The 20,021-nt window shown below is 34.4% G+C and overlaps 1 protein-coding gene across 1 annotated transcript in view; it reads left to right on the top strand.

Moving 5' to 3' along the window:
• Positions 1-5,885: 5,885 nt before the first annotated feature.
• Positions 5,886-20,021, top strand: part of 5-HT2B (5-hydroxytryptamine receptor 2B) — a 231,409-nt gene continuing 217,273 nt past the window's right edge. The window contains exon 1 of the mRNA XM_074184561.1: positions 5,886-6,270. The gene's annotated coding sequence lies outside the window, so the exon portion shown is untranslated. The remainder of the gene's footprint in view (positions 6,271-20,021) is intronic.

The following is a 20,021-nucleotide window of genomic DNA, read 5'->3' as shown; positions in this document are numbered from 1 at the left end:
TGTCCGAGATACTGTCAAAATTAAATCAAAATGGCCGCCTGTAGGCACACAGGTTGTTTGTTCTAATGGAAAAAAAATAGAAAAGTCCATAATCAACTTGGCTTTGTGAGTGATTGTGTTGCTGCTTGCTGAAATTCGTTGTTTGAGACTGATTTCACATATCAATCGTCCTTATAACATAAAATCATGCATACAACGTGTTGTGTTGTAAATTGCGGAAGCCCAGGGGATCGTGATCGGGTGAACTTTTACAAAATACCTAGTGAATTACATTTTGCACATAGAGAGGACTTGAACGAACTTTCAGAAAGGAGACGCTATCAGAAGAAAAGATCTCACAGAAGTCAAACTTAAATACAGTAGAGTGTGAATAAACATTTTTTGTCTGGTGAAAAATTTATGGGATATTTGATTTTCATAATCAAATAAAATCAAATAATATTGTAGCAAAACCATCCGAGTTGAATAACGAAAATAGTCCTGACTGAGTTCCATCTTTGACAATGGGCTATGGAAATGATGAAGTGGTTCCTAAAAAAGGTCATATCAATTCTGTCAGAGAAGAAAGAGCAAGAAAAAGAAGGAAACACATGATAGAAGATATATCTGAGGTACAGTAACATTATATTTTGTTTAATTTCATCAAGGTATTGGTTTATTTCGTAGAAAGTTCCTGATGAGATCAAAGATGTTGAGTTATTGGAGGCACAATCAAAAGAGAACGATAAAAGTTGTCAGACCAATATAACAGCAGAAGAATTAGAGGCTAGGATAGAAAAAGTGTAGATGTTTTATAATTTTTTGAAAGACAATGATATATGTGCTTGTTTGTGGTGAAGATGATAAGATCTTGGATAAAATAGTGACTGTGTGTTATGGATTGATGAATATCTGCCCACCAATAGTACCTTTGAGTTAGATTGAATTTATAATAAAAAACCTCATGAAATTGTTTTTGTAAATTGTATACAGCGTGACTCACGGTCGATGGTAGGTTAGACGTTTCTGGAAAACTCCTGATTTTTCTGAAAATTCCACCTCTCACATTTCCTTACCTGTTCTATCGATCTAAAATATTTTCAACATTGCGGCGTTGCCACTTCTATCAAAAAGTCCTAGAAATTATATTTTTTTAAATGGAAGCATTTTTCACCATCTTTCAATTCATCGAGTAATATACAGGGGGATTCATTTGAAAAAATGAACTTTCGACTACTTTTATGCACAATGGAAATAATAGTAATTTTGGCACGCCCTGTATGATATGGAGTCGATTTCTTGGTGTTATTTGAATATTTCGAGTTTGTCCAAACTAAAATCAGAATATCAACTTTTCATGAATTGAGAGTACTGATGTACTTAATTTCAATTAAGGCTATGTTTTGGACCATATTTAGCACTATTTATTTTTTATCCCGAAAACAGATAGAGATAGGTATAGGACATCATCAACAAAAAAGTATTGAAATACTAGAGTGATTTCAAAAATGTCTTAATATACGGGGTGCTCCATTTAAAAAAATAAAGTTGTTAGGACTTTTTGATGGAAGTGGCAACGCCGCAATGCTGAAAATATTTCAGATCGATAGAACAGGTAAGGAAATGTAAGAGGTGAAATATTCAGAAAAATCATGCTTTGTGTTTTCGAGAAACGTCTAACCTACCATCGACCGTGAGTCACGCTGTATACTTAACCTAGATTTGTATTTTTCTTCCAACTGTCGAGATATGTTTTATTTTATTGTATCATTTACAATCAGAAGTAGAAAAAACTAAAAATCAATTTTCAGATCATAAAGCTGAATTATAATAGTTAGAAACTAGGTTTTGTTAGCATATATAATATTTTTTGTTCAAACACTTTCAAAGATACATTCATTTAATAAAACACAAAATAAGGTCATATTGTTTTGTTTATTCTCCCCGTCAGACGAGGAAGTCAGTTTCAATACACATTCATTGAACAAATGATCCAGAATAATGGTTATTTTAAAAAAGTGATTTCTCACATGGTGGTTCACAACAATATGGAAACTTCAATTATGATTTTTCAGTTCATCGAAATGTTTACATACATAGCATTCAATTAATGAAACTAGGCATTCAACAAATGTTCTTGAGAAGAGTCAAAAATCAGTTAACAAGAAATAAAAAAACACTTGAAAGAATAGATATATGATAGATAGCCAGTCAAACTTTTGTAGGCCTTCATCTGCTGATTTGTATAGAAACTATGAGTTAGCACCAGATAAGAACTCATATCGGAAGCAGTAACTGGTGGAAAACATTCTATAGAACTGTTCATTTCTTCTGAAGTGAAAGTAAAAGAATTCATGCACTGTATTACTCTGATTTTATCTTCGTAACGCACAGCAATGTCTTTGTTTTCACGTTCCAATGTTAGTAAATGATCACTTTTATTAAAAACAGTCATCATAATTATTTTCACAGCTTCCAAAGATAACAAAACAGGAAAAAACAGCGAAGTACCTATGTCATTGTACTCATTGTGTGCCTACAGGCGGCCATATTGTTCGAGAATTGGTCACGTGTTCTGGACATCCTTATTGGACCTTCTGACACAAAGCAACAAAGCAACAATTGAACAGATGTTGGCTCAAGGTTACACCAGCGTACAAATTAAGGGACTCGATTTCATTCTACCTGATATTCTTATATTTATACTCATATATAACAATAGAAATTTTTTTTTACTCAAATTACACCTTCAGAGATGTATATACGTGGCATACTTCTGCATATAATGACGATTACAACTTTTACAACTTTTTGACTCGTCGTATCTCAGAACCGGTGGCTCTAAGAAAAAAAGTATTGATACATTTTTTGTGGAGAATTTCATAATCTACAATTTTTATTCGAAATTATTGTATGATAAAACTTACCGTTTTCCTGAAAATCGCGAAAAACCAATTTTTTTCGAGATTTTTGACCTTTGACCTCGAATAAATTACTTTCCAGGCATCGCAATCATTCGGAATTTTAAAATATCCTTTTCAACTATATTTCAACAATTACACGCATTTGCAGCTTGTTCTAAATTTATGCACCTTCACTCTTATTTTTTAGTCTAATTTGACTGGACTACAATTTACATTGGATTGATAAGTCAAAACAGAACAATGTTAAAATAATAAAACAATAAAAACACTTTAAAAACATTTTCAAACCAAGCAAGACTGTAAGTAGGTACACAGTACACAGTCCGAAATGAATTCTGAAATACTAGAATTTGCTCTAGATAACAGATAACATTTCAATTTTTTTTTGAATCTGAACAGGTTTGGGTGATTCTTCAAGTCATTATGTAGCATGTAAAAAAATTTTGCCGTAGCATATTTTGGGGAATTTTTATAAGTCGAGTAGTTGACAATTTCCAATCTGAATTGGTTTCTTTGACGGATTGGGTAGTGCAGGACATGAAGGCAAATATAAGTAATTCATACAAGTAGATACTCGTGAATGTCAAAACACCTCTTCAAGATTCTCGAAAACCCAAGTGGAATGTCAATCGTATGATTCTTTTCTGTGCTATGAAGACCCTGCTGCTACTGACGCTCATGAGACCTTCTTCATTTAAACAGCTTTTTCTCAACGCTAAGAAGTGCTTATTCAAGGTGGAATATAGTGACTCAATGCATTTGTCCCATTTGAGGTTTTCGTCGACGATTGTACCCAAAAAACTTGGTCTGGAACTTGAGTCTGGAACATCGAAGAAAACTTGGATATTTGTCTCTCTTCTATAGATACTTTCACAGAAAGTGTTCAATTTACTTGGCACATTTGATTAAATAAAGAGCGGTACATATCAGAAAAACGCAACGGACTGTGGCTGCTCATCGTTTTGGGGTTCAATTCAGTATACCTCGAACTCCACTGTCCAAAAACTCTAACATTTGGAGAACTGCATTTATGTGGAATAACCTTCCTGAAAACATATTTCCAAGTGAATTTAATCTCCAGCAACTCAAATCCAATGCGAATCGCTACATTCGCACAGGCACCGCTCTTAGAGCGCCTCAAGGATTTTCCTTTAGTGTTTGTGTTTGGCCTCGAAAAAATGCACACTTCAATGTGGAATTTTCACTCAAAATTTCACAAAGCCGCGAAACGTATCACCTGAAGATGCCTGAAGATGCTATTGAATAGCGAAACACGTGGAAATCTCACATTGAAATGTGTTTATTGAATCAAAATCACCCACATCAAACGTAAGATATCAGTAATTTGGTGAAAAATTTAATGGAAAATATAATTTGTATGTAATATCAACATATATTCTGAATTAGACATCGATTATCTAATTAATAAATGAATATCAATACTGAAATAATTTTTTCATAAACGATAAACACGAATATAATCCGATTTTTATTATTTCTATATTGAAAAAAAAGACGAAAATGTTTGTGCTTCAGTAAGTTGAGTTTGACGTTCACTTTTCAGTTGGAGTTTGAAAAAAATGTCTGTGTATGTCTACTTCGGTACTATTTAGATTGATATTTAAATAAATGAGAATATTATATATATTCCGCAGGATGCTGATGTTAACAAGGGCGATTCAGCTAATGTATAATTAAATAGAAAACAAATTGGTTTGATTTTTGCTGTTTTGCACAGAATACTTTATATTTTACATTTTGCATAGACTTTCAATGCAAAGTCATGGAAATACTGAACCGTTACTTGATGAAAATGAAGAATACTACCCATAAATAACAATAATTAGGCAGTTTTCACAAACATTTTCTATTTTTAGACGATATAAAAAGCAATGGTGTTAGCAAAACGGGTCTAGAAAAAATAACGTTTGTAGAAATTGTTCAATTTCTATCAAGGACAGTGTCATTAATTTTCATCAAATAACGGGTCAGTCCATTCATACTTTATTTTCCTGAATAAGTTTGTTCTATTCTGTTATTGTTCTGTACTTGAATGAAAATTTCAAGACCAACATTTGCAGAATTCTTATTTGATGTACTTTTATTTTTCTTTCGAAAAAACGGACCGTGTCGCTTTACATGTTAACAATAATAATAATGATAATAATGATAATGATATCTTTCCACTAAATTTATACATTGACGTTTTCAGCTTACATTTTCATCAACAAAGAGTCCAAGAAAATGAGTTTAATCTGTACATCAACACTCATCTTGATTCTGAGAGGATCGCATTCTCTTCGATAGTTATGAAATCGTATAATTTGGGTTTCATGAGCGTTTAAATTCAGAAAATTTGTATTGCACCAGTCCTGCATCAGTTCTGGAGCTTTTTCTATTTCTTTTTGCATATTAATTTCGTTTTTTTTTTGTGAAATTATCAATGACGTGTCGTCTGCATACATTGTTACATGAACGCCTTTCAAGAATTCATCCAGATCGTTAAAGTACAATATGAATAAAATAGGTCTCAGAATCGATCCTTGTGTTACACCAATAATAATGGCTTTACTCTTTGAATTGACGAAACTAACCCTTTTAGATTGGATATTTGGAATACATACGTACTGATGACGGTGTTTCAAAAAAGAGGAAATCCATTGTAATGTTACACCTCGTAATCCATAATTATACAATCACGATGTTCGTAATAGGTGAGTGAAGAAGTAAGTGAAAATTTATTATCCATCATTGAACTTCTGTTCACTCATGTACCTTTTTTTTCAGAAAAGCTATTGAAAATATGAAGTATCGTTATAAGAAGATATTTTCGGAATATACAGTGATGATGAATTCTTGGCTTTGAATAAAGAGGTTCCCCTTGCAAAACATGAATTTGTTATCAGAAACACTCTGTATGATTCCCGACACAATTTTTTCTTTTGAAACTGCGTTTTTACATGTATTTCCCCCTCCCACAATCTGAACCTATCACAACTATCGTCCCACCATAACATCGCTACTGGACCATCTTCGAAAAGACAACCGAGCATCGAGATTTCCACGTTTGACGCGTGCGCGTTTTCCGGATTTTCCGCCGCCAAAGTTTTTCCGACGCGAGAGGAGCACAATCAAAGTGCGCCAGTGGAACACATGACGCCGCGTGATAAAGACGCGTCGCGACGACCGACGGTTATCATTCGACGCTGTCGCGTGATTATTTTAAACACCGCGCTACAGGTGCTTGTTGCAGAAGGGGCAAGTTTTTCGCATAAGGGTTGAAGATGTTTTTGAAAAATTTTCCGAAATGTCGACTGGTGATTTCCAGTAGCTGAGTGAGTTGGGTTGAAAATGCGAAGATTTTGAGGTGAGATTGTAAAGCACTTTGATAGCTTCCGTTTGAAGGTGGTTGACAATGTTTCATGCTGAATTTTATTAGTTCAAATTTCCGTAATCTAATACCATATGAAATTATTTGAAATAACTGGAAAAACCAATACAATTCAAAATTAAAAATGAATAACTGGAAATAACAATAATATTAAGCAAGAAAACCCTGAAAAGAAATTATAGTGAGATAAAACACAAGCAAAAAATTTAAATTGAACATAAAAAGCAAATATTTTTTCGTTTATATTTTTGTTTAATTGTTCAGTTATATTTTATTTCACTGTAATTTCATTTTTGCTTGATGAAATTGTTATTTTCTGCTATTCATTTTCAATTTTCAATTTTCAATTCGGGGATTTCAAATCATTCTATATCATATTAGACAATGGAAGCCCAAACTAATAAAATTCACTTTGAAAGCTATTTTCTGAATGAAATCTACTGACAAGTTTTCATCAGTGGGCATAAATAATTGAAAATTAGTTATTCTTTATTAATTCATTTATTCGTTCATTTTTATAACATATAAATACAGTAATTATTATTTTCTATTAAACTGCAAATGAGGCTAGAAACAACATGTGCTGTTGATCTTAGTTCTAGATATAAAGAATGGAAAACTGAATCAGAGAAGTATGAAATCTATGAAATCAATGATTTTCTGATTCACCCATTTCATATTTCTTAAAATTCAACTTGTATTTTGTGAATAACATTTCGGCTATAAAGGATTCGAAATTACTGTAACAACCAACTAGTTTTATTTTATGCAGTTACTTCGACCTTTATACAGTTATTGTCATCAATTATGATTTTCAAAAAATAGTGATTTACGGGAAACAGCACAATGAATGTCTTTCAGCCGTATTTTGGGAAATGATACGATTCATATCCTGAAAATGAAGGTTTCATAATATGCTCCATCATAATATGCTACTGATTATATTGGAAGCTGGTACCAACTTCCTTGATTCAAATGTATATTCTCACATTTGTCAATATCTGTCATGAATTTGATGTGACTTTCTGGAATAAAAAGGGTGGGGATTTCTTCATAAAATTCAAGTGTTTGAAAAAAAATTTGTTTAAAATCTGTTTTTCCGCTGTCGCCCCAATACGAACGACAACTCTCAGAAGTTCAGAAACTTGTGCGAGCAAAGGACTAACGAGGTCTTATCTTTTAACGTGTGATTCCTAACATGGTAGAATACATGAATGAGCTTTTTCGGGAAAGAAAGTTTTTGGCTTTCTACTACTCCATCTGATACAAAAAAAAGGGATGATTAAATCAAATAGGTGAATGAATGTCATTACGATGTCATCGATGACATAAGCAGATCAAGCTTATTCCGTGACATTCAAAATCGTAATTCATGAATGAAGTGTGTGTATTTTCTATAATGTTATCCAATTTGGTACTGAAGAGCTTTAGGGCAAGTGTCTTAAGACGAAACATCGGTGTATACTAGTGAGGGTGACAGTGTTCTATATGAGTACAATTTATTACCATTCATTCAAAGTAGAACTCATGTGAATGATATCTGATTCTTAATCCACAACAAATGTTTGAAATACAAACTGAGTAGAGAAAAGTATCTTCTGTATAATTCAGTGTTCATATAGAAGTATTTGTTTCGAAAGAATTATTTTCTTTCGTGTAATTCAATGTTTATATGAAAGTAGCTGTTTCAGGAGGTCTTTCTTTCAGTTTGTGTCTGAAAGTTACTTCTTTGCATGATCTACACATTCATGTATAGAGTTTCAAATTGATTACTTCCTTCCTTTCTTTGGAAGATTCTATCATCCCTTTTTTTTGTATCAGATGGAGTAGTAGAAAGCCAAAAACTCTCTTTCCCAAAAAATTAATCACTCCTAAAATATAACTCTTTCAATTCAAATGAATGAGCTATTGATTGATCCATCAAAATATTTCATTTTACCGTCTTGTACGAGTAACATTTCTAAAATGTTATACAAGGTGTTCAGAATCAATGACTCATTCTAGACCAGAACTCAGTTTTTCCAAATGGAATGCCCTGTATTCGGAAAGTCATGAAATTCTGAGATGATTCAATTCATTCTGATGAAGCATTCCTCACATCAAAAATCAACTGTTCACGAGAAATTTCTGTTTTTCTCAAAACATTAAACATGTTCACCCTGAAACTACGAGCTATGAATTCTTCATTTCGAACAAGTAGAGAAAGCTTAATAAAGCTTATAATTTGCTGCCATACTTTCTATTGATATATTTGAAATAGTTTTTATATTGTGGGTGAAAATCAATATTTTGAAAGTTTTTCTCTTTTATAAATCATTTACAATGAACATTCACCAATTCATCATTCATTAATAACTCGAGCATCAATCATTCCTGTTGAATATAATAATACTGAGGAAAAAACAACTGATATCACCAAATAACAATATTGTTTCTCATGTGTCTAATCTAGTATTTTAATAAGAATAGTTATGACTAAAGATAAGAATAATCAATATTTCTATACAATAAATTACAGAATGTCACTTCACTTTTTGGTGTATCAATGAATTTCGATTCCTCAAAAAAAAATTAAATCAACTTCGCTCCCAGTAGATATAGTTGAAGTGAATTTTCAGGAAAGCTGAATAAGTTGCATTTATGTCGCATACAACGAAAGTATGTAAGAATGCAGTTTTGTAATGCTTTGTTATGTTGTAATGTTATGCTTTGGTGGGCAAGCATGATACGTGGATATAATTTTTGGTATTCGGCGAATTAATTTTTGAAGTGTAGTTGAGAAATAACTAGTATATAAGGCTGTCGAGAATTTAATTACGAATAACACATAATCAAACATGAGACCTAGTGTGTATTGTTTATTCCTGACAATTTTGTTGTCCTTTCCATGTCGAATTCTATATTTATTTTCATGCGACAGAAAAATAAGGAACTATTTCTTTCACTACTAAGGATATTCTGTCTTTCGATTACTTTTGATGGAGCGCTTTGTTTTGAAGATACGGGCCAAAAAAGAATTTTGAGAATAACAATTTTGGTAATTTTAAAATTATTAACGTAGCCGAAATTAAAGTATCAAGTACTACACTGGACCTACCAAGTAATAAAAAACCTAACAATTCCTTTGATACCTATCAACAACATTCCGATTGCTACAAACGGCTGCAGACATTCAATTTTCTGAGTGTAATGCAATCAGAAACGATCCTGTTATTTTTGAAAGAGTTCAGGAATTGATGGGGGGCAGATTATATCCTTGCATCCGGGCGGGGGTAATCATTTTCAGCAGTTCTTGAAGATTAAGAAACATAACATGTATATTTTTGTAAATAAATTGTTATTGTCAAAATTTTTTTCGCCCCGTATCTTCGAAACAAAGTGCCCTATTAATAATCATCAAGAGACAAAATACCCTTGTAATAGTCCAAGGAATAGTCCGTTGAATTTTTGCCTCATGTTCAATGAACACTGCTGCACTGAAGAATGCTGCATTGACACCTGTCGTATGTAATTCAACGCCCTTCGTGGTGTTAGCCAAGGAAGTAGTTGTTTTCTGATAGGTGTCGGTTCATCAACCAGTGTAGATTATTTGAGACTGACCGGAACAAATTGTTCTTTTAGATACTTTGATTTTCAGCCACTCTCACATTGAAATTTTTTGAGATACATATTTTTTGGATATTTCAATGTTCGAAATGATCAATCTCGAAGCAATTAATTTCCATTAGAAGGTTATTCATATACGTTTTATATAATGAATAAAAAAAATATTTGAGGCCTATTAAACACCGATCTATTCACTAATAAACCAGTATCACAAGTCTGTGGAACCCCGTTTGAATTGAAACAGGTATATTTTCAGAAGAGATTGATCATCGAGAAAGAAAGGTTTTGGTTTTTTACTTCCATTTCAAAAAATTATTTCTTTTGAAAATAATATACCCTTTCAAATGTGTACAAGACTTTGCATATCATTTCGATTCAGTGTACATCATTATATTGATTTCAATATCAACTTCTGGAATTTTCTTGTCAGCTGTTTTACTGAAACAGGCCATACTGGGAGAATTGAAAAGAAGTAGTTTTATAACGAAAAATTAAGGAAATGACGACGCACTGATTCGTCTCCATCTAGAATGTTCACATCAACCACAATCTGAAAACAAATCAAATTCAAGTGAAGAAATTAATACAGGTATAGAAAAGGCTATCACTTGTCATATCTGACGATTTTGGCTGTACAGAATAGCTGATGATATCATCGACACTGTCGATTTGGACACTCGATACGTTTCGGATTCTCAAAACTTGCCTTCGTCTTCAGAATTGGAATTGCAGTTTTCAAACCTCTTTAATAGATGTAGGAAGATAATCGGAAAATTAAATATGTCCAAGTTATTGATTGTCCTGTAAAAACGTTTCATGTAGTACAAGTTTTACATTGATATTAGTCTATTGTGATTTTGCCACTTATTATATTATTCTCCACGACGGGTGACACAGTATAATCCATTTTTCAGGAAATACACTGATTCTTCAAGCCACTTGATATGGTTCACTGGCAATCATTTTCGTCTACAGACTAAACAGACTAATTTTGAAATGGAAGCTCAGTATATGAGCCAAAAAAATACCGAAATTCGAAACCCTAAACCTTCAAACTCAGCGGTGATACTAGACAGCTTCATTTAGAAACATCACTCATCACAAATTCTAATGTGAAAAAAACTATCGCTAAGGTTCATTCCCTTGGATCATTATGCGGCAACAGAAACTCCAATATAAGGTTATCTAATCGAAAATCAATGATGCGACTTCAAAAACAAAATGTGAAAAAAAATCCCATTTGTCCATAAATCACTTTCGAACCTGTCGAAATCACCATCAGTACTTGCGAAATGAGTTTGCGATGCGTAATAAGCTGCAATCTGTTAACGAAAGACAACTCTGAATGATTAGATGGATACACTTAATTTGGTTTAGTAATACAGGGTATCTTGAGAATTCACAACTTTCTAACCATGTGAGAAATGATGGTGCGAGAGTTGTTCTCAAGATTGATGAGAGGCCATCAATTCGATTATCGTTTGGTCGCAATGAATTCGTCTTCATAATCAGTTTCTTCTAAATCTATACCCGTACCGTTAATGATTTTTCCGACTTTTCCGAATCTCACCATAATCATGGTTACTTTGGAAATTTGATCTTTTTAATGTCAATGCTGAGTAAACAAAAATTCATAATATGACTCATTGCAAGAAACTATTCAATGAACTTGTTTGTTTTTCTTTATATTCATCCGTGAGTATGAGGAATTTCTAAATTGTTACTTGAATCGTAGTAACTCAATACTGAGAAATTTCTCTGAAATATTTGAAATAATATTATACTCCAATACTTACAGTCCAATACGAAATATCATATCAGATGATTAGCACGGGTTTTTAGTAAACAAGTCGTGTACAACCAATCTTGCATGTATTTCACAATATGTATCTGAAGCTTTGGATAGGAAATTGCAGGTTTACGTCATTTATACAGAATTTGGTTTCTCAGCAAGTTTGGTGAAACTAATATCAAATTACCTACGTAATAGAAAACAATTCCAAAGTATGAAGGCTTTGAATCCTCTTCATAGACTCCCAGTTCCGGAGTGATCCAAGGCTTGAATTTAGGACCTTTATTCTCAATTTTCATTAATGATTTGACTGAAATAATAAACAATAATGAAACTGCTTTAAAATATTCAAATTGGAGAGTGCTCATACTTTCAGTCAATCTAACATTGCCAAACATGCGCCAAACTAACTGACTGTATAGCTGAGGCACCAGATAATCTAATATAACACAGATGATCTTCAGACATGACTCAACCTCTGACTCAACCTCTGACTCAACCTCTGACATGACTCTTACGGAGGTTCGAAATAGAGGAACACTTCAATCTGGCAGACCACTATTATAATCTTTATGAATTTGGCCAAAGACGAAACGGACTGGTTTTAGTTTGATGATTGTCGTGTCACTAAGTGTTCTGGCGATGTCTTTATTGGAGCCTCTGGAGACGTCCTACATTTTGTTTTATGGAAGAGAGGACATTGGCAGATCAAGATCTTCAGATGATGTGGTGCTGCAGGTTTTTCAGGGTTTTCCTGCAACTGAAAAAGCAAATGCGCCACTGAAATCAATGAAGTCGCCCCGGAGCTAAATGCCATATTGTCTATTTACAGAAAGGATAGTCTAATGCAATTCACTCATGAAAATACCATCACCGGTGATCGACGCCGATCACCGGTCGGCGTGTGTGACAGGTCCCGTATCCACATGAGGTTCACTATTGGAATTTGGACGACCGGTATAAAATCGGCCGTCCAAAATCGGTGTGTGTGCATTTAGCGTACGCTATTCTATTCTTATGTGAGATCCAAACTAGAATATGGGACGATGATCTGTTTCCCCATTTATAATTCTCACATAGAGCAAATTGAAGCTCTCCAAAGAATATTTCCCAAAGGGGAATTGACTATTTTATCCTTTCGAATCAATTTAATATCATATCATTGAATACACGTAGACTCTTTATCACAGGTGCATTTCTATATAATTATATGAATAACTTCTCTTGTGCCCCGCTGCTATAAAAAATAAACTTTCATGTACCATGTCTCAAGATACGAGAAAACATTTCATTGTCAGAGTAGTAGAACAAATGTGAAACTCAGAGCACCAGTGAATATAACATGTTATAATTTCAGTTCAGTTTGTAGCATGTGTGATAATATTAGAAGTTTTTTTGAATTTCATCAAGGATTGTATCTTACACAGAACCTTTCATTCATAGGTTTGTTTTTACGATTTCAAAATGTTTTTTATCAACATTATGAAGACTAATTCTTTCACAATATATCAATTGAATCTACTTATGTTATTTTTCTTCAGCATATTTTCTACAACAATTTCTGTGATTGGGTGTACACCTGTTGAAAATAAAGTGATATCTATCTAAATCTATACTCAAAATGAGTCCTAGGAAGCTAAAAGTTGGTATAGGTGCTTCTCAGGTCTTCGATGCGTACTAAGAAAGGATTCTCAAATATTCCAAGTGGGGCGTCCCCCGTGGGTGTATAAGGGCCGCGTTTGCGTATGAGAAATACCTTTTCATCACTGTTTCTCCGTACTGATATATTTTCGAAAGCTGACATTTGTATGCAGGTTTGTTTTGCGTTGTAAACGCCAACCCAACTGGGGGGCCAGCCGCGTGGAAAAAGAGCGTTCATAAAATAATGTTACTTTTCATCACTATTTCTCCGTACCGCTTTATTTTCGGAGGCTGCAGTTTTGTATCTTGGTTTATTTTATGTTGTAGATGTTTATTGCGGAACCGGGGGGGTAGCTAGTACCTATATAAATTTAATATTCTTCGCATAAACACTATTGAAGAAAATGTCCTTCAAGTATAATTTTGGTTGAAGAGGTATATGTTTGGTCTTTTGTGCTGATGATTTGTCCAACACTAAAATAGAGATTAAGAAAGGCAATGGATCAAAGCACGAAGTGTTCTCATTGTCCTCACAAGGTTCAGTACTTTTGAATGTTTGAGAAGAACCACTCCACACTGTGCTTTTTCCAGAATCTCTGAAGTATCGAGGAGGATGCTAAAAATCTGTCGAGGAAATTCAAAAAATCGGTAATTATACTCCATTTACTGACCTCATAGCAATATACTGTCTTGCAGCAATATTTCATTGAATTGAAACACACACATTTCAACAAATTATCGAAGAAAGAAACCGCATGTGGACATGATATGTCCCAGGAAAAAGTAAAAGTAAAGTCTAATATTAAACGGAATCCCTGAAAGAATAAGTAAAATTGAAAATTGAAAGGAATAGCTGAAAATAATATTACTAACTAGATTTATTTGAATTCGGAATTCAAAGTTCATATGTGAGAGACATTTTTTTCTTTTGTGTGATTCAATATTCATGTGAAATTAAATTCATCGAAAGAGTTTTTCCTTCCGCATTGTATATGAATAAAAGTTTGTGAATGATTTACATACATTCATGAAAAATTTTTCTTGCAGTTATTTCCTTTTTTTTAAGTTTTCCACATTTTTTCAAGTCGTCAAAGCGGTCTGTCACAAAACCAAGCATCGAAATCGCTAGTGATAAACCTTTTTTTTTGTTTCTTTTTTTCTTTCACCGCAAGCAAGTAACTAACATAAGACGAATTTCGTTTTGCGATCGATATCAAATCACAGGTCTGAACAACGCTGTTGGTATTGAACAACAATTTTTCCTTGTGGGTATGAAAGAAAAATCACTTTTTATTGCTGACTGATTTCGATTCGATTCGAAAATAAGGCCTTGTGCGGAAACATCAATATCAACATGAATTAAATCAGTCAGTTTGTTACTTTCATTTCTCGCTGATTTTTAGTATTCTTTTACTTACTTTAGGATATTTTTATAAATATTTTTTATCTATTCAGAACAAACCGAGTTTATATAAAATTTTCATTTCACTCGGACTGGATTTCGCTACTGAAAAAATCATTAAAATTCAAAATGATGCAAAGTTGACATTACGAAGTTTGGTGGTGAATAATCAAATTTTGCGGGGTGAGAACAATCGATCAGCGTTTTTTTATTTTATTTTCGTTGGGACACTCGTCTCGTTCACAGTTTCAACTCAAAAGTTAAAGATCTGGTCTACTCGTCCGAAACACCAGTATTTTCCGGACTTACGTAAATAATTTGTTGGGTCAGCTAGTTCGATAACAGAAAATGTCCATGTCATATTAAAGTGAATTATTTATTTGAATAATGAATCAGTATTATTGTTTTCGGTTTTTGATAGACTTTTTATGTTTTATACCACTTTTATTTGTAACTAACGTTACTGCAGTTCCATTCTATAACGACATTTTCAAACTTATACATTAAACTCAGTATAAGTTTGAAAATGTCCTCATAGGATAAAACTGCAGTAATGTTAGTTACAAATAAAAGTGGTAGAAAACATAGAAAGTTTCAATTCTCTTTCCTTCATTATGATTTCCAGCCACGTAGTAACGGCTACATCCATCAATTTATTGTAAGAAAGATTTGTGAAGTAAGCTTATCTTCCACCAATGTGCAATCTACGTATCAAATATGGAGTAATGAGTAAGTTAAGCTCAAAAGATAACAAAAATAGTAATGAAAGAAAAAACGCCGTTCATTACATAGGAAAACATTCATTGCAACAGAGGCCTCTATCATCAAAACACAATTGATTTCGATAATTGAATTATTTTTTCTATTTTTCTGATGAAATTCGTCCTACCTGAAACTTGACATTTCAAAAAGGATACCTGCTTTATATTCCTGAGGATGAAACATGAACAGTTACGATGAACCCTTTCAATATCTATACTAATATTATAATTGTGAAGGTTTGTGAGGACGGATAAATGTATATATGTATGTTTGAGACTCTTTCACGCCTAACCGACTAACGGATTCAGTTGAAACTTTACATAAACACAGCTTATACATCAAATAATATAGGCTACAACTCAAGAAGGTTTTGTGTTCTGTATATCTGAATCTGTAGAGTAGGGAAGGTGAGTGTAGACCCACATCACTTAGGCCATATGTGTGACCCATTGTACATCCTCCCGAGGAGTTGTCCTCCTAGGTCATCGTCCATTCTGTCCTTTCCAGGAAGGTGGGCAGGTCACTAGGAGACATCTCTTTTATATCGGCAGGTGAAGGTCAAGTTGCCGAACACACACTCTCTTTGGCACCCTTGAGGTGTCTCACGGCGACCTTCGTGAAGGTTTTGGAAGGTGCAGTGACGTTACTGCAATGCGGCTTCATCAACCTTCTTGGGGTTCCCTCCGTGGAGGTGCTCAAGTAAGGCTCCATTCAAGGCTGAGCTCTTGGCTCCCGCCGCAGGAAATGCCATTGTTGTAGAAGGTGGAGTGGGGGAGGAGGAGAGTGCACTTATAGTTGCTGCCAGTCCTGCCTACTTCGTTCTTTTTCTCTTTTTGACCTCGATGCCGCAAATGCGCTTACGCCTTGGCCTTTGCATTATATCGCGGGGTGATCTGTCATGTCCAGCCTCATTCCGAGCAGTAGATTGGGGTGGACATTTCTGTTCGTCCCCAGCCACCGCCATAGATTGAGGGAGCACTTCTGTCCAGCCTCGGGATTGGTTTTTGGTTTTTCTGTGTCTGTTTTTGTATTTGTTTCATTCAAGTATCTTCTCACGAGTAGCAGGGAAAGAGTTGGTCTCTCTGACAGAGCCCTGCATTACCAGAGGAAGGCTGATTACAATGAGGTTTCGCCCAGTTCTCCAAGGGGATCGTTCATAACCGCATATCACCCTGCGGCCATTCAGCCGTCGACACGATTCTTTACACCTCAGCTTGGGTAGGCTGGTTCACGGTGACATGTTTCATGAAGGCTTCTGGGGAGGTTTTGTTCCCCTACCCTACTTATTTCTGCCACTGACCAGGTGTGCGGCGACCCCGTCCGTACGACCACATTGGCTTTCTGGACAGGGCTCCCAGTCCTCTGGCTGTTCCCCTATACGCCACCTGGAAACGCGCCCGATAGGTAGCCCAACCCACGGGTTTTGTGTTATTTTGGTCATAATATAACGATACATATTCAGTGAGTCGGAAAAATTCTTGCTCCTTGAGAGCTATCTTGGCGTGCGTTGCCTGTACCGTTGGAGTTACTTACAGATAATGTGCCTTAAGATTGTTTATCTTAAATAGTTGCGCGAGAGCGTATATCTATCTCTCATGTGGTAGCCACTATATGCAAAATACTGAACCATGATTACAATCAAATCGGATAATATTTTACAATGCATATTTCAGAATATCTGTCAATTTTTTCCCGCGACTGGATCCCCAGTTGAAATATTCAAAAATGTTTTTCTATTGCACAGCTACAACAGGAAATACACAATTCCAGCTTCTATGAACGCGTCTTTTCCTCCGCTACTGACGCCTCAGTTGGAATATTCGAAAATCCTTTCTTAGTTCGCATCTAAGACCTAAGAAGCAACTATATAACAACTTTCAGCTTCCTAGGACTCACCAGTATGGAGAAACAGAGTGTTAAATGAGTGAATTTCGCATTCATGAGTCTAGATAGATTAAACTTTCACTAGATCCATAATTACCTAAACACTACGTCAATTATTTTTCTAATGGGGATTTATCAGGCATGAATGGAAATTATACCGTATTAGTCAGATTCCCTGAAGTTCTATTCATTTCCTGAAGGTATAGAAAAATCTTGTATCGTTAATCGTTCATAACAAATTTGGGCAGCGTTTTTTATCCTTCTACAAGCTTTCGTATAACTTGAAATGATTGATTGTATATATGTTAGATTGAATAAAATTTTGCAACTGAATTTTGTAGCAGTTATGCTCAACAGATTAAGCATACACGTTTGACTTGGTGAAAACACCAATCTCACCATAGAAAAACTTGGAATAATATCTCTGGTATAATAACAGAAAGTTCCCTTCCAGATCGTTTAGATTTCAAGGGAAGCTCAGCCATTGTATTTTACCATTGCGAAATCATTATAAAAGCAAACACGTCACGATATGTAGACCCCAATACATCCTGGAGTTAGAAACACGATATTCATATTCATCATATGAAAATCATGTTGATATAAAATGATATTTACCAATCGATCATTGTTATTCTGCACTCATTATTAAATAACGCAGGTTATGTAGGGGGATCGTGATTTGAAATTTCCCTTTCATGACGTATGAATGATTGGTAGATAAATATTTTATGCAATAAACTAGCTGAAAGCTTATATGAATGAGTAATGATATTGATGAATGATTAAATCGTCGTTTATCAAGTTCAGAGTACCCATTTTGTTGTTTTTCAATAAATTTTGAATTAGTTCTCATGCAATAAATTGAACATCAGCGAGATAAGACAAAAACATTCTCTCATGGGAAAAATTATGATAAAAAATTCAAAAATTATTTTAGAAATCAGTGAATTGGTTTCATCATCAAATGGGTAATTTGTCATCCCTTGTTGAGTATTCTCTTCCGAATCCTGGTATGTGGCTGCAGAAGTACGTCGCAAACTGTAGCTGCACATGCTAAGAATGATACGTTGAAAGGTTAGCTCTAGCTCCTCCAAATTTCGACAACTGTCTGTCTACTGACGTTAGTAGGGTTCGTATGAGTTCTTCATTGAAGACTGTAGGAGTCAATTTTGAAAGATAAACTTCACGAGTTATACTTGTTTTCATTTTTTGTGTCTATTACTCAATTATAATTTTTCCCCAAGTACCAATTGTCAGAAAAATCTAGGGATTTGCAACTTAAGTACTACGTGTATTGAGGAAAGAAAGGGTTTTGACTTTCTACACCTCTATCTTCATACAGACAATGTGGAAATCTTTCAAAGAAAGGAAAAGAACAATCAATTTAAAAGAATTAACTCTACACAAATATCTGAAGCAAATTAATTTCAAACGTTCAAGCCAGTCTCTATATACCAACACAATAGGTTTGATGGACTGACGCCTATCAGAAAACAACTACTCCCCTGGCTAATAACACGAAGGGCGTTGGATTATATCCAACAGGCGCCAGTACAGGAATCTTCACAGAAAATTTCCTGCATATGCAATTGGCAACACAACTGAAAGAGTCGACCCTCAATTATAGAACGTCAATGACCATCATTGACTAGAGGTCGATGATGGTCACTATCTTGCACTGATGAGTGGATAATAAGCCCGAAACCGGTCTGCAAGTGTGCCCGTTTCATAAATGAGGGTCGACTCTCAGTTGTATTGCCAATTGCATATGCAGGAAATTTTCTGTGAAGATTCCTACACTGACGCCTGTGGGATATAATCCAACGCCCTTCGTTGTATTAGCTAGGGTAATAGTTGTTTTCTGATAGGCGTAGGTCCATTAAACCTACTGTGTTGGTATATAGAGACTGGCTTGAAAGTTTGAAGTTCATTTGCTTTAGATTTGTTTACTGCCAGTCTTCAAGCATAGCCCGAGACACAAACTGTATCATATACAGACAAAAACTTAAAATAGGTTTCCAATGGAATTTGATTATACCAAACGTGGAAAATATGGCAAAGAAGACCTAAAACGTCAAACCGTCTGAAGCGAATGCGAAATATAAAATTCACTATGAAAACAACATTGTATGGAATGTTCTTAAAATTACGGCAAACTGGAAAACAATAAAAAATAACCGTATAAAACATGGCACTTAGGCAACAATGTAACCACATCAAACCGCTACACGAACATTCAGTCCTTTGATATCTGTTATTATCAAAACACCCATCAAAATGTGGAATTTTCATCATGCATAGCACTTTCGAAACTTTTCAGTACGGGACATAGCTTTTAGGGCGAAAACTTGCTGTAAATATTTGATAGACAGAAATGAAAACGTTGTGAAACCCTTGAGAAATATTTGGCAGAATCATTTTTGGAATAACATTGACAATAGTCGAAAACTCTCGTTGAACAATCAAGCAATTTTTCAATATAATAATAATAATAATAGTAATATAAGGGCTTCATTCATTGACATACATTGTTTATGAAGAAGAAGTAGATACAAAAATCAATGAAAGGGCGAAGTTAACCGAGGCTGTTTTATATTAAAAATCTATTCAGCTTACATAAGGTAAAACATATAGCAA

This window comes from Leptinotarsa decemlineata, unplaced genomic scaffold (assembly GCF_025532065.1).
Source record: "Leptinotarsa decemlineata unplaced genomic scaffold, Ldec_3_MD MMD2_tig00026354_RagTag_RagTag, whole genome shotgun sequence".
Classification (NCBI taxonomy): Eukaryota; Metazoa; Arthropoda; class Insecta; order Coleoptera; family Chrysomelidae; genus Leptinotarsa; species Leptinotarsa decemlineata.
This window is presented reverse-complemented; position numbering and strand designations above follow the sequence as displayed.